The following is a 13,418-nucleotide window of genomic DNA, read 5'->3' on the forward strand; positions in this document are numbered from 1 at the left end:
TTAGATTCTTATTTCCAATTAACCACCAGGGCAAATGGAGTTCTAGTTCAGATTGTATGTCGAGCATTCCAGTTCAGATTTTATGTCGAGCACTGGCATAGAACACAAAAACACCAACCAGGCCCTGAGTTTAAGCCCTGGGATCAACAGAAACAAAAATATAAAATAAAACATGGAGTTAGATATTTTATAATGAAGCATAATTTAATATACTCTACATTGTTAGAAAGACTAGACTTCCGTGTTAGCTTTATAACCTACCATAATAAGTGATGTTGTCAATTATAAAACAGAAATGCTTATTCAGTTTTACAAGTTTGAAGGTTTCAGTGTATGTTCAGTTGGTTTTATTGCTTTGGCAGCCTGTGACAAGACAATGGCAAGGTGGGGAGTATGTCAAAGAGAAAAGTTTTTGACCTAGACTGATTAAAAGATAAAATAAGAAAGTAGTTGAGAGTCTATGTTCTCATAGCTTTCACGCTGAAGAACTTAATCTCCAGAACTATTCAGATATTCTCCACAGTCTGGGAGGAAATAGAAAGTTATTTTTCTTTAACACATAGATCTTTCTGGGTTATTCTAAATTCAATTGGCAACACCTTCACAAATGACAATAACTAGTTCAGGGGAAGAATCAAGTAGATATTTCTGTAAATTCTAATCAGAACTCAGTAGACTAAATATTTTATGGAATTCTTATTAAAATATTTTCTTGCAGACGGAGTGGGTCTTTACACTACAAATGTGTGTATCTGTGTGTTTTTATGTGTGTATGTGTGTGTTTGAATAAACTAATATAACAATGTAGCAGAGAGAAGTATTAGTGGGGCTGGGAAGTGGCTTAGTTGTGGAGCCCTTGAGTTGCATGCATGAGGCCCTTGGTTCAATTCCTCAGCACCACATAAGCAAAAAGAAAAAAGCCAGAAGTGGCGCTGTGACTCAAGTGGTAGAGCGCTGACCTTGAGCTGAATAGCTGAGTGACAACGCCCAGGCCAGAATTCAGGTCCCCCAATTGCCCCCCCCAAAAAAAAATATTAGTATAGCCTTTCGTTTTTCTTCTTATACTATGAAGGTCTGTCACAATTCCCAATCAAATCCTATCCAAGATTCAAACATTAATGCTGTCCCAAAAGTTTGCATGCATGAAAGGCTGGGAAGGTGGCTCATTGGTATAGCACTTACCTTACTTACCAAAAGTTTTGCATGCCAACCCAAGTACATCTACCTCATTTAAGATGGGCATGGTATATAAAATTTTAAATCCTCCAATTACGTTGCCACCAAGGAAACAACATATAATATTTCTTTAAAAATACCTAGATTGTAGAACACTTTACCCAGAAAATTGAAGGAATATATTTTATGGGATTTAATTTAAATATTTAGTCACTGAAATTGATGCTTTATATCCACAACTCAGAGCCCTATTAAACTACATAATTGAAAAATTCATCTATTACCATCTTCCATGAACACAGTCCTTCCTGAAAACAAACCAGATGTGGTAAACAAATTAGCATGTACGCCATTGTCAAATGCAGCTGGTCTAAAGCATGGAACTGATAGAGCAATTAATGCCTGTAAACAGCTAGTTCTAAGGAGTAAGGAAAGCGATTTTTCCACTATAAGTGGAAAAGTCCACAGATGTTTCAGATTGTGTTTCATTGTTGGCATTTGTGAGATATATTTTGGAAAGCACAATGAATGAAAGCATGCTGTTTTGTAAAACTTTGCTGGCTGACACACCAGGGAAGGAAAACTTTTGAAATGTTTCAAGTGAAAAGACAGACAATAGGGTGGGTAAGTTGTGGTATGCAGTTTAAATAGAGACTGAAGCAAACCAAAGAATGGGAAAATTTTTTTTTCCTTAAGAAATGCTTTCTGGGTATATTGTGCTATAAATTATAATGATGAAATGATCATTTCTTTGGAAAAGTAAGGAAAAAACACTCACCCATTGAACTTCTTTTTAAAGTGAATCTTAAATGACAAGGATGAAGAAATTTAAATGGGTTCATGTTATCCAAGATTGTTTTAATTTTTGTTTAAAAGTTAAAACAAACTGACAGGCTATTAGTCCATGAAGATTTACAGAGTAAGTCTCTGGCATATATTTTATCTTGTTCCTCTTTTTTGGGGGGTAATATAAATATTTTATTTCAAAAAAGCAACTTGGTTTTAACCATTACCCACAAAATTTACGCAGTCATAGAATAAGAAAATTTTTTTTGATGAATTTAATACAATAGTAGGCTCATTTTATGCCAACTGAAAATATAAAAACCAATGACATCTTCACTGAACAACCACTCATAAAAATCATGAAATAATATAGTAAAACTCCATGTCATTTTTTTTTGTTGGTTGTGGGCCTTGATCTCTGGGCCTGGGCAATGTCCCTTAGCTCTTCAGCTCAAGGCTACCACTGTGCCACTTGAGGCACAGTGCCATTTCTGGTTCATTGGAGATAAGAGTCTCACAGACTTTCTGCCTAGGCTGGATTTCAACCACTATCCTTAGATCTCAGACTCCTGAGTAGCGAGGTTTCCAGGCATGAGTCACCAAAGTCCAGATCCAAGTCAATTTTTAAAAAGCAAGCTTATTGAAACTTCTAGCTTTTTCAAGTAAACAATCTTTTTTTTTCAGAATTAACTTATAACTGAGTAATTTTTAGATGTAACCGTCAATTTTTTATAGAATCAAATATAATTCTATTACTCAGTATTTCACAATAATCCACTGTAATTGACTTTCCCCAAAATCAATTATTACATACTACCTGACACACTATAATCATTACATTCCAAATAGTTTGGACCATTTCATATAAATTCTAGGTGCTATTTTACATTATAAATTCACATCTGTGGTTTTAAACTAAGGAGAATAGATTTTAGAGGTAAAATCACATATGAATATGTAGTGTGGCTCAATTGAACCAAAAATTGTGAATTCATACAGACAAAATTATTTTCTTTCCACTAAATACGTTGAAGTAATACCATTGGAAATATTGAGACAGGAAGTGGCAGAATTCAAATCTCATCAAACAATGTCTCTCTTATTCTGCTAACCCCTGCACTAAGAAGATGTCCCTTTTCCCAGTTGTCACAAAACTTGCAGTGTCTCTCTGAGAATTCTATTTGGAAAAGTTCTAAATCACTGATTCTTTTTTTTGTACTTTCTGTTATATAAAACAAAATATAGACACAAAACAATTGAAATAAAATGCACACATATGTTGAAGTCATCACAGCTGGAAAAACAACCAACAAATTGGAACTTCCCCAAAACAAAAACATGTTATGCCCAGTTTATTTATTAAATTACAAAACCTTCAAACATACGTTAATTTAAGTAGAGCTATAACTGTCTCTCAGAAATAAGGTTGTGTTAATTTGTAATTAAATTCATCTGGATCAACCTAATATAGAAAATCCCTTGAATGGATCAAATTGTTTAAAACAAATGAAGGTGTATGTAAAGTAAGATCTGCACATATTTAAAAGAAAAAAAGCTACAGTATTAAATCCCAAAAATCATAACATTCTTAAAAATTCCGAAATGCAATTAGTAATTCCAAAATATCCATAATGAGAACTAAATACTATTGACTTAACAAGAACAAAAAGTGCAAATAATAGAATCTGAGCAGTGTACATGTGTGTACATAATTTAATAATACTCCAAATTATACTGTTTTTAGAACACTGAATTTGGATTATCTAAAGGAAAACATCAGCACATTATATAAATGAAATTAAAAATCTCATGAAAAGAGAGAAGAGTAGTAGTTTCTGGATAATAATATTTTAATAAATGGTGGTCAAAATCTATTCCTGACTAAATTGTGTACCTCATTAGTTAGATCTAAAGAAGACCGAAGTTACTCGAGCTGATTTGAAACTTTGGCAAATTAGTAGAATACAACTGTAACATTATTATGGATGTTGACTCTGGCATGGAATTCATTTCCTCTTTGATCTGACAAATGAATATATGAAAGAACATAACTTCTCCAACTAAATATCAAAACCTAACTAAACATATAACTAGAAAATTCATCATGTAATCCGTATTGCAACTGGGATAAAAAGAAAAATCTGTCATACTGATTCTGTATTTATTTTAAATGTTAGCTTTTTTCATAAATTATTTCCTTTGTCTTGCATTTTTAAAACATTGTGTTAAATGATTTATATCTTGGTAACTTATTTTGGATGCCTCCTTAAATTTTGTTCTGGGTATAATATCTCACTTCAGTTCCTAACCCATGAAATGATGTTGTTTACAAACAAATGCTAATAACCACTGTTTATAATACACAAAATCTCATAAGAATGATTTCAGGAAGCATAGGTTAACATTTTGATATTGTGGTCTCATGACTGATGAGGCCTATCTGCATGAGTAGTTGTACCTAGATTCCTCAGCCTAAATTTAGCTACTGTTAAAAAATGTTTATACCTTTATCTGTCACCCATCAGAGGTTAAACCTGAGTATAAAGTCTAAGGAAAATCATAAGGCAAGAATTTAGCTCTTCTGGATATAAAGTAAACCAAAATGCAGCATACAGTAACTCATTGGACTAAAGTCAACATATTTCTCTAAAACATGTTAAGTATTCCCTTACAATATGTATTATTCTCAAGAAGGGAATGAAGAATGTGAGAAGAGGATTAAGCAAGTATTGTCTTCAAATATACATAATTTGGATTTAGCTCTTTATTTCGTTATAGGAATTTTTGATAAAAACTGTTTGAATAATTGATTTCCTGGTCAGGTATAATATATCCTAGTTACATATACCAAACCGCATTCAGAAAATGGTATATAGTAATTGAGTAGAAAAATATTCTATAAATAACAAAAAGTATATACCTATAGGATAATATTTTGAAGAGTCAATTGGAAATATTCTAATATAATAATTTGAACAATTTCACATTGACAGTAATTATCTAGAATACTTTAATGCTAATTGGACAAGATTGTCCTTCTAAATGAGCAAAACCTATTTCTCCTTTTATCAGGGAAATATCTAAGCTAAAAATGGAAATTAACATATGAATCTATAACAACTGGAATGAATTTTACTTTTTATTAGCAAATATTAATTTCACAAAAGTATTTTATTGTATTATACACATATGTCCACGTAATGTAGCTTTTTACATTTTATTCATTTTATTTATTTCCTTATCTTATTTTTATACTTATATTTTATTATGTCATCATACTAACTTTTGAAATATTTGAACATATTTACTCCACAATATTTCTATTCATCTCCTCTCTTACTTTTTTCCAAGCTTAATTAGTTCCATCTTTTACACCTGGGTCATTCATTTTATTTTCTGGGTCTAGAGTCTGCATATGAGAAATCTAATATTTGTTTTACACAGTATCGCTAACTGCTTTTATATGAAGTTTTCCAATTCTATTTTCTTGAAGATGATATGTTTTCATAATTATGTGTGGCTAAATAGTATATCATTGTGTGTGTGTGTGTGTATATATATATATATATATATATATATATATATATTACAGTTTCTCTCTTCAATTAGTGATTAAGGAACATGTAGTTAATTCTGTACTTATTTATGCTTTTTTATGTGGGAAAAGGAAGGATGGAAATAATGATGTTTGGAATAAGAAACATGCTCTTTAGATAGGCACTCTTCTATTTGAAACATCTCTCAGCTGCTCTTTCATCAGTATTTCAATAATGCATTGTATTTAAAAATAAAATTTGATTACATTTGCAAAGGTGTTCTTTTTCAGCATATATATTATTTTTTATTTTAATGTCACATTTAGTATGTCATATGAGTAGGGGGATGTATGTGAGCATGAAAATCTAGGCATGTTTGTACATGTAGCTGACTCAAAGGAAACTGAATATATGTGAGATACAGGATTCAAATAAAAGTTTGAGACCTGTAAGTTGCTAAGTTGATGTATATGTCCAGTTTGTGGAGTGTGATTTCAAGATCACATTTGGGTAGGTTTTATACCAAGTAAGTAGATGTTTCTAATCCAAAATGGTAACGAAGAAAACAGCAACTCTGTTTCATAATCATTCAGTCTTAGTACTCCATACATTGTAATAAGTGGAAAAAATGATTGAAAGTATGGTGGGTTAGTAGTAAGCCTTTAGCCACTCTACATTTTCCCCAAAATCTTCAGATGTACTCTTTGGATATAAATTACAAGTATATTTATAAACATACAGATATAATATGATCTTATATATGTAAATATATGTATATATTATAAATACATCATATGTTTACTTGTATTATAAGTGTGTATCAAATATTGATTTATATTTAAATGTAATTCTTCTCATCATAGATACATAGACAGACAGACAGACAGGTAGATAGATAGATAGATAGATAGATAGATAGATAGATAGATAGATAGATAGATAGATAGATAGATAGATAGATAGATAGATGGATAGATAGATAGGTAGATAGGTAGATAGATAGATAGATAGATACTTTTTTTTGGTCAGTCCTGGGGCTTGAATTCTGGGCTTAGGTGCTGTCCAAGTGCTCTTCAGCTCAAGGCAAGAGCTCTACCGCTTGAGACGTATCGCCACTTCCAGTTTTCTGGTAGTTTATTGGAGATAAGAATCTCATGGAATTTCCTGCCTGAGCTGGCATTGAACTGTGATCCTCAGATCTCAGCTTCCTGAGTAGCTAGGATTATAGGCATGAGCCACTGGCACTGGACTATACTTATATCTGAGATTTGTTAGTGGAACAAAGGGTACAGAAACTATTATTCTTATCATGAAAGGACTTCACACTGACAGGTATAATTACAAGAAGAAAAACAATAACTATTTACAGAGGCACAAAAATCCCTTAGGTGCCTAGCAAGACAGCATGTGTTTCCAGACACTGCATGTAGTGTGAGCAGTTTGCAACCCAAGCGACTGAGGAAGATATTGAACCCTAAACAAACCTGACAATTGCATAAACACCACCCTCTATGACAGATTTAGCAAGGCCTATCTTAGAGATTCTTGTTAGGGATATGATGAAAAAATTTATATTTTAGCTGTGATTACAGAACATTTTTACACATAACACTCAGCCATTAACTATATTTAACATAGTTCCTATTGCTCTAACTTATGTTTTCTTGGCTCAGTAAACTGTTTTTTGTTTGTGACAAATTAGCTGTTCAAAACATAGACATGGGTTTTTAATATTTTTGAAATTACTGTCTGCAGAGTGTTGCATGTGTTGAGCTTCTTTCTCTTTACCATATCATAGGAATAAACTTAATCTGATTCAAACTTGGAAACAGGTAGCTTGTTCTCTCTCCTAGAAAACCATCAATATGGACTTCTTCACATGAAAAAAGAACCTCATTTACTTGCAAAAGTCAGTCAGTGAGCCAAACCTAACTCACGCATATGAGGTGAATTCTTCTCCCATGCATCCTTTACATTAAAAATTGTAAGAACTGTTCAGTAATGTGCATACTTTTTAATATGAAGTGTGACTCCTATTTTCCATAATATGAATCAAGCAGAGGAATCAGTTTAACATGTGAAAGAGCCTTAAAAAGAGTCTTAGACCTTGAAAATTGTCCTAGGTATGAATTTTTGGAGAAATATCCCATTTCAAAGACAAAGGACTCATTTTTTTAATCTTGTGCTGGTACTGGGGTTTGAACTCATGGCCTTGAGTTCTATCTGGGCTTTAATTCTCAATGCTTGCTCTATACCAGCTGAGCCACACCTTCACGTCTTCCTTTTACCACAAGTGCAGAAAAGAATCTCTTAGGTTTATCCACTTGTAATAGCTTCGAATTGCAATTGTCAAATTTGAACCTACCGACTATATAGGTGCAAGCCACTGGTGCTGTGCTAGAACTCACTTCTTAAGAATAAAAAATCACAAAAAGAGGAAAAAAAAATTGTTCAATTATTTATGTATTGTCTGATAAACCAAAGCACTTGCTACTGGAAGAGAAAAAGAGAGAAGATAGAGATGCATATGCAGGAGAGAGTCACAAAGAAAGAAGAAATGAAGGAAGGTTAAATGAGAGGAGGGGAGTGGAAGGCAGGATATGAGAGGAGGGCGTAGCTGAGTAGAATTGTCTACTCCTCACTAAAGTTTTGTTGGACAATCAGTACCTTTGCTTTTATGTAGCCAAAGCTTTTTATTTTTGGTAGTAGTAAGCTGAGATATAAAATACCAATTTACGGGTAATAACCTGTTAGTGTGCTTCCTTCTGCACCAAGGAAGCCACAGTTAGGTTACTGTCAGAGAGATGGCAAGAGTAAGCAATTTCAGTGATTCTGAGAAACAATAATTGACATGCCAGGAATGCCCCCTTGTATGGTGAAGTCAAGCATCACTCTTGTTCCCTGCTCCAGTCTTCTTCTTAACAAGAACAGCAGAAACAGAAGAGGAAGGAGATATCTGAGTAATGATCATCTCTCTGTTTACCCTCATCCTTGGTCTCTCAAAAAATAAAGTTAAAGGAGACTTAACCTGAACTAGTGGGGAACATGGGAGGAAAAAGTTCAGTCTAACTTATTGTGAAACTTTTAAAATAATTGGAGCAGCATTTCAAATACTGAAATAAAACTTTTGAAATTATTAACAAAAGGTAACTCGAAATTTATCGAAAATTTAGAAGAATACAGGGCTCACTACATAGTGGAATCTGAAAATTAAAACTGACTCCTGCTTCTATCATAAGAAATTAAAGATCATCCCTAAACTTCCAATATTAGGTAAATTGCCCTTGATATTCATTTATACTGTGTGAATATAATGCAGAAGATATGACTTTAAATTTAGACTGCTGTAGTGATAAGTGATGGGAATTCATGATGGATAACATAATGCTGAGAGCATGGAAATTATTTCCCTTCCATCTTCAATATGTAGAGAGTAAAAATGCTCTATTGGATGTCCCTGAAAGTCCAATTCTAAATTTAGGACAGAAGGTGAATAGTAAAGGAGATCTATCTTAGTCATTCAGAGATTAGAAATGTGGAGAAATATACTCATTTATGTAGGTCAAACATGGAAGAGAAGATGTGGCAAACCCATCGCCAAAGGCCAAAGTAGAGATATTTAACAAAATAACATGAAGTTGAAACAACTATTAAAAGAGGATCTGGGCAAAAAAAGAGTAGGGTAGAAGAATGGAGAGGGAAATGGTGGACTAATACAGTCATAACATTCAATATGTGAGAATGTAAGTAGGAAACATGAAGGGATAGTTGGGGTTGGGGAAAGGGAAGGAAGAAAAATGTGAAGTTTGACAATGATCCAGATGCACTGTATATTGAAATGCACATACGTTCTATTCAACACTGACTTGATGAAGCAAAACCCCTTTGCACAACTAGCTAAACATAAATTTTTTGAAGTTTTAATATTCAGAGACCAGAAGCATAAACCTTTAGAGATAAATAAGAAGAGAGAATTGACATATTGTTCAGGCTTGTTTCCCTTTCGATATACAAAATTTAATATGTCAAGTCTGCTGAAAATGTAACTTTAATTTTGCCTATTCTTTTAAGCAAATCGCTTAAAATATAGAGAATCAAATTCCAATATCCCTTCATTTCCAATAAAAAATCTTATGCACCTTTAAGTTTCTCAGTTATTTCTAAATACCTTATTGCAATGCATTATTGGAACTAATTTCATTCCATATTTAAATTTATTTTTCTTTGTTGTTGTGGAAATACTGTACAAAGGGATTTCAATTACATGGGCAAGATAATAAGTACAGTTCTTATCAAGGATTGTAGCCTCCTCCTTTGTTTCACCTTCCCATAACTTCCCGTCCTCTCCCCGCACCCCACCCAATCCTCACCCCCCCACCACAAAATTTTAAAGTTTGTTTTTGGCATAATGACTTAGACATCTCATTGTTGTAATGGGTCCAACTGTATCCCTATTATTTAAACCATTTGTTTTTTCCCTTCCCCTCCACAAATTATACCAACATCAAGTACAATGATAGCAGGGAAGGTACAGTAGGGGAGGGACATACAAAGCAAAAAAGAAATAATCTTATAAATGTGTTAGAAACAATAGCATGAAAGAAAAAAAAAACATTTGAATATATCTTAGGGTTCATTTCCCTTACATCAACTTGTCTGAGAGAGTCTGTTTGTCTCAGACATATAATAGTTATTGAAAATAAGGGAAACCATGGCACTTATGTTTCTTTGGACCTGGCTTACATCACTTAATAAATTTTTTTCCAAGTCTTTCCATTTCCTAACAAATGGGTCAATGTCATTCTTTCTGATGTAGGCATAAAATTCCAGTGTGTATATATAGCACATTTTCTTGATCTACTCATCTACTAAGGTGCATCTGGGTTGGTTCCATATATTAGCTATGGTAAATAATGATGCAATAAACGTAGTTGTGCTGGAAGCTCTACTGTGGTCTTCTATGTGAACATTTGGTTAAATACCCAAAGTGGGATTGCTGGGTCATAGGGGAGATCTATGTGGAGTCTTTTGATGATCCTCAATACTGATTTCCAAACTGGTTGAACAAGTTTACACTCCCATCAACAATAAAGTAGTGTTCCTTTCTGTTCACATCCCCGCCAGCATCTGTTGTTATTAGAGTTCTTGATTATAGCCATTCTAACTGTGGTGAGGTAGTATCTCAATATTATTTTGATTTACATTTCTTTTATGACTAGGGAGGTTGAGAATTTCTTCATGTGTGTATTGGCCATCCTTCTTTCCTCTTCAGAGAATTTTCTCTTTAAGTCTTTAGCCCACTTATTTATTGGGCAGTTGTTTCTTTGAAGATTTGTTGGGGGATTTAAATTTTTGAGTTAAAGGTATATTTTCGATCTGAGACCCTTGTCCATTTTATGGCTAATGAAGATCTTCTCCCAATCCGTAGACTTTCTATTAATCTTGCTAGCTATGTCCTTTGCCATGCAGAAGCTCTGCAATTTTATGCAATCCCATTGTCCAACCTTTCTTTGATTTGTTGTTTCCGGGTCTGTATTAAGAAAATTTTGGCCTGTGCCAACAAGGCCTAGGGTTTCTCCAATTCCATCCTGTAATGTTTTCAGAGTGTCTGCTTTGACTGCGAGGTCTTTGATCCATTTGTAGTTGATTCTGGTACAGGGTGATATATAAGGATCTAGCTTTAGTGTTCTACAAGTTGTTAACCAATTTTGCCAGCACCATTTACTGAAGAGGCTGTCTTTCTTCCATTCTATTTTTTAGCTCCCTTACCGAAGATTAGATGGCTATAGGTCTGTTGGTTCATTTCTGGGTTTTCAATTCTATTCCATTGGTCCTGAGGTCTGTTCTTGTGCCAGTACCAAGCTCTTTTGATTACTATGGCTTTGTAGTAGAATTTGAATTTGGTATTGATATTCTTCCAGCACTGTTCATTCTGTTAAGGATCATTTTTGCTATTCAGGGTCTTTTATTGTTCCATATGAATTTTTTGATTGCCTCTTCTATTTCCTTGAAGAATGAGGTTGGAATACTGATAGGTATCACATTTAATTTGTAGATAGCCTTGGGAAGTATTGCCATTTAAACGATGTTGATCTTTCCCAGTCCAGGAGCCTGGGAGTTTTGCCACTTTATAAGTTCAGTTTTGATTTCCTTTTTCAGTTTTTTAAAGTTTTCATCATAGAGGTCCTTCACTACTTTGGTTAAGTTAATTCCTAGGTATTTTATTTTTTGTGGGGCTATTACGAATGGAGTTGCTTTCCTAATTTCAGCCACACTTTTCTTATTGTTGGCATACAGAAAAGCCATTAATTTTTGAGGGTTAATTTAAACCCTGCTACTTTGCCAGAGTTTTGAATCAGCTTTAGTAATTTTGGAATGGACTCTGTGCGATTCTTTAAATAAAAGATCTTGTCATCTGCAAAGAGGGAGCGTTTTACTTCTTCTTTCCCTATTTGGATCCCTCTTACATTTGCATCTTATCTTATTGCTGTAGTTAGGGATTCCAATACTAGATTGAAGAGAAGTGGAGAGAGTGGGCATCCTTGTCTCATTCCTGAGGTAAGAGGAAATAGCTTTATTTTTTCACCGTTAATTATAATGCTGGCTATTGCTTTGTCATTTACAGCCTTTATTGTATTGAGAAATGTTCCATGGATTCCTCATTTTTCCAGATCCATCATAATAAAGGGGTGTTGGATCTTGTTGAATGCTTTATCTGCATCTATTGAGATAACCACGTGGTTCTTATCCTTGCTGCTGTTGATGTGCTGAAGTATATTAATTGATTTGCATATATTAAACCAGCTTTGCATCCCTGAAATGAATCCTGTTTGATCATGGTGTATGATTTTTTGGATGAATTGTTGAAGTCGATTGGCCAAAATTTTGTTGAAAAACTTTGCATCAATCTTAATCAAAGAAATGGGTTTATAGTTCTCTTTCCTTGATGAGGCCCTTCCTGGTTTTGGGATGTGTGTTATGATGGCCTCATAGAATGAGTTCAGTAGTGAACTTTCTTTTTCAGTTTCATTGAAGATTTGGAGGAGTATTGGTGTGATGTCTGCTTTGAAGGCCTTGTAGAATTCCTCTGTAAAACCATTTGGTCCTGGGCTTTTCTTAGATGGGAGGTCTCTTACTGTTGTTTCTATTTGAATGCTTGATATAGGTCTTTTAAGATAGTTTGACTCATCTTGGCTTTGTTTCGTCATGTCAGTATTGGCTAGGATAAGGTCCTTTTCTTTCAAGTTCTCAAAATTATTAGTATGAAAGTTTTAGAAGCATTCCCTTATAATGTTCTGAATCTTAATTGATTCTGTGATGATGTTTCCATTCTCATCTGTGAGTTTATTTGGATACGTTCTCTTCTTTTTCTGATAAGATTTGCTAAGGGTCTCTCAATTTTGTTAATTTTTTCGAAGAATCAACTCTTTGGATTCTTGAATCTTTCTATTATTTTTTCACATTTCAATTCATTTAATTCTGATTAAATTTTAATTACTTATTTCCGTTTTCTGGATTGTGTTTATCTTGCTGCTCTTTTTCAAGGAGGCTCATTAAATTGGTTTCAGATCTCTCCAATTTGTTGATGTAGGAACTCAGAGCTGGAAACTTGCCTCTGAATACTGCGTTTGCTGTGTCCCAGAGGAGCTAGTAATTGGTGTGTTCATTTTTGTTGAATATCATGAACATTTGAATTTCCTTTCTAATCTCTTCCATGACCCACTCATGATTCAGCAGTGTGTTGTTCAGGATCTATGTGTTACATGACTTTCTTTGGTGGCTTTTGGTGTTGAATTATAATTTTATTCCCTTGTGGTCTGATAGAATGCAAGGTATAACTTCAATGTTTCTGAATTTGGACAAGTTTGCTTTGTGGCCTGAAATGTGGTCTATTTTGGAAAATGTTCCTTGTGTCTTCTG

The sequence above is a fragment of the Dipodomys spectabilis genome, unplaced genomic scaffold, assembly GCF_019054845.1.
Source record: "Dipodomys spectabilis isolate Male_0828 unplaced genomic scaffold, ASM1905484v1 ptg000418l, whole genome shotgun sequence".
In the NCBI taxonomy this organism is placed as follows: Eukaryota; Metazoa; Chordata; class Mammalia; order Rodentia; family Heteromyidae; genus Dipodomys; species Dipodomys spectabilis.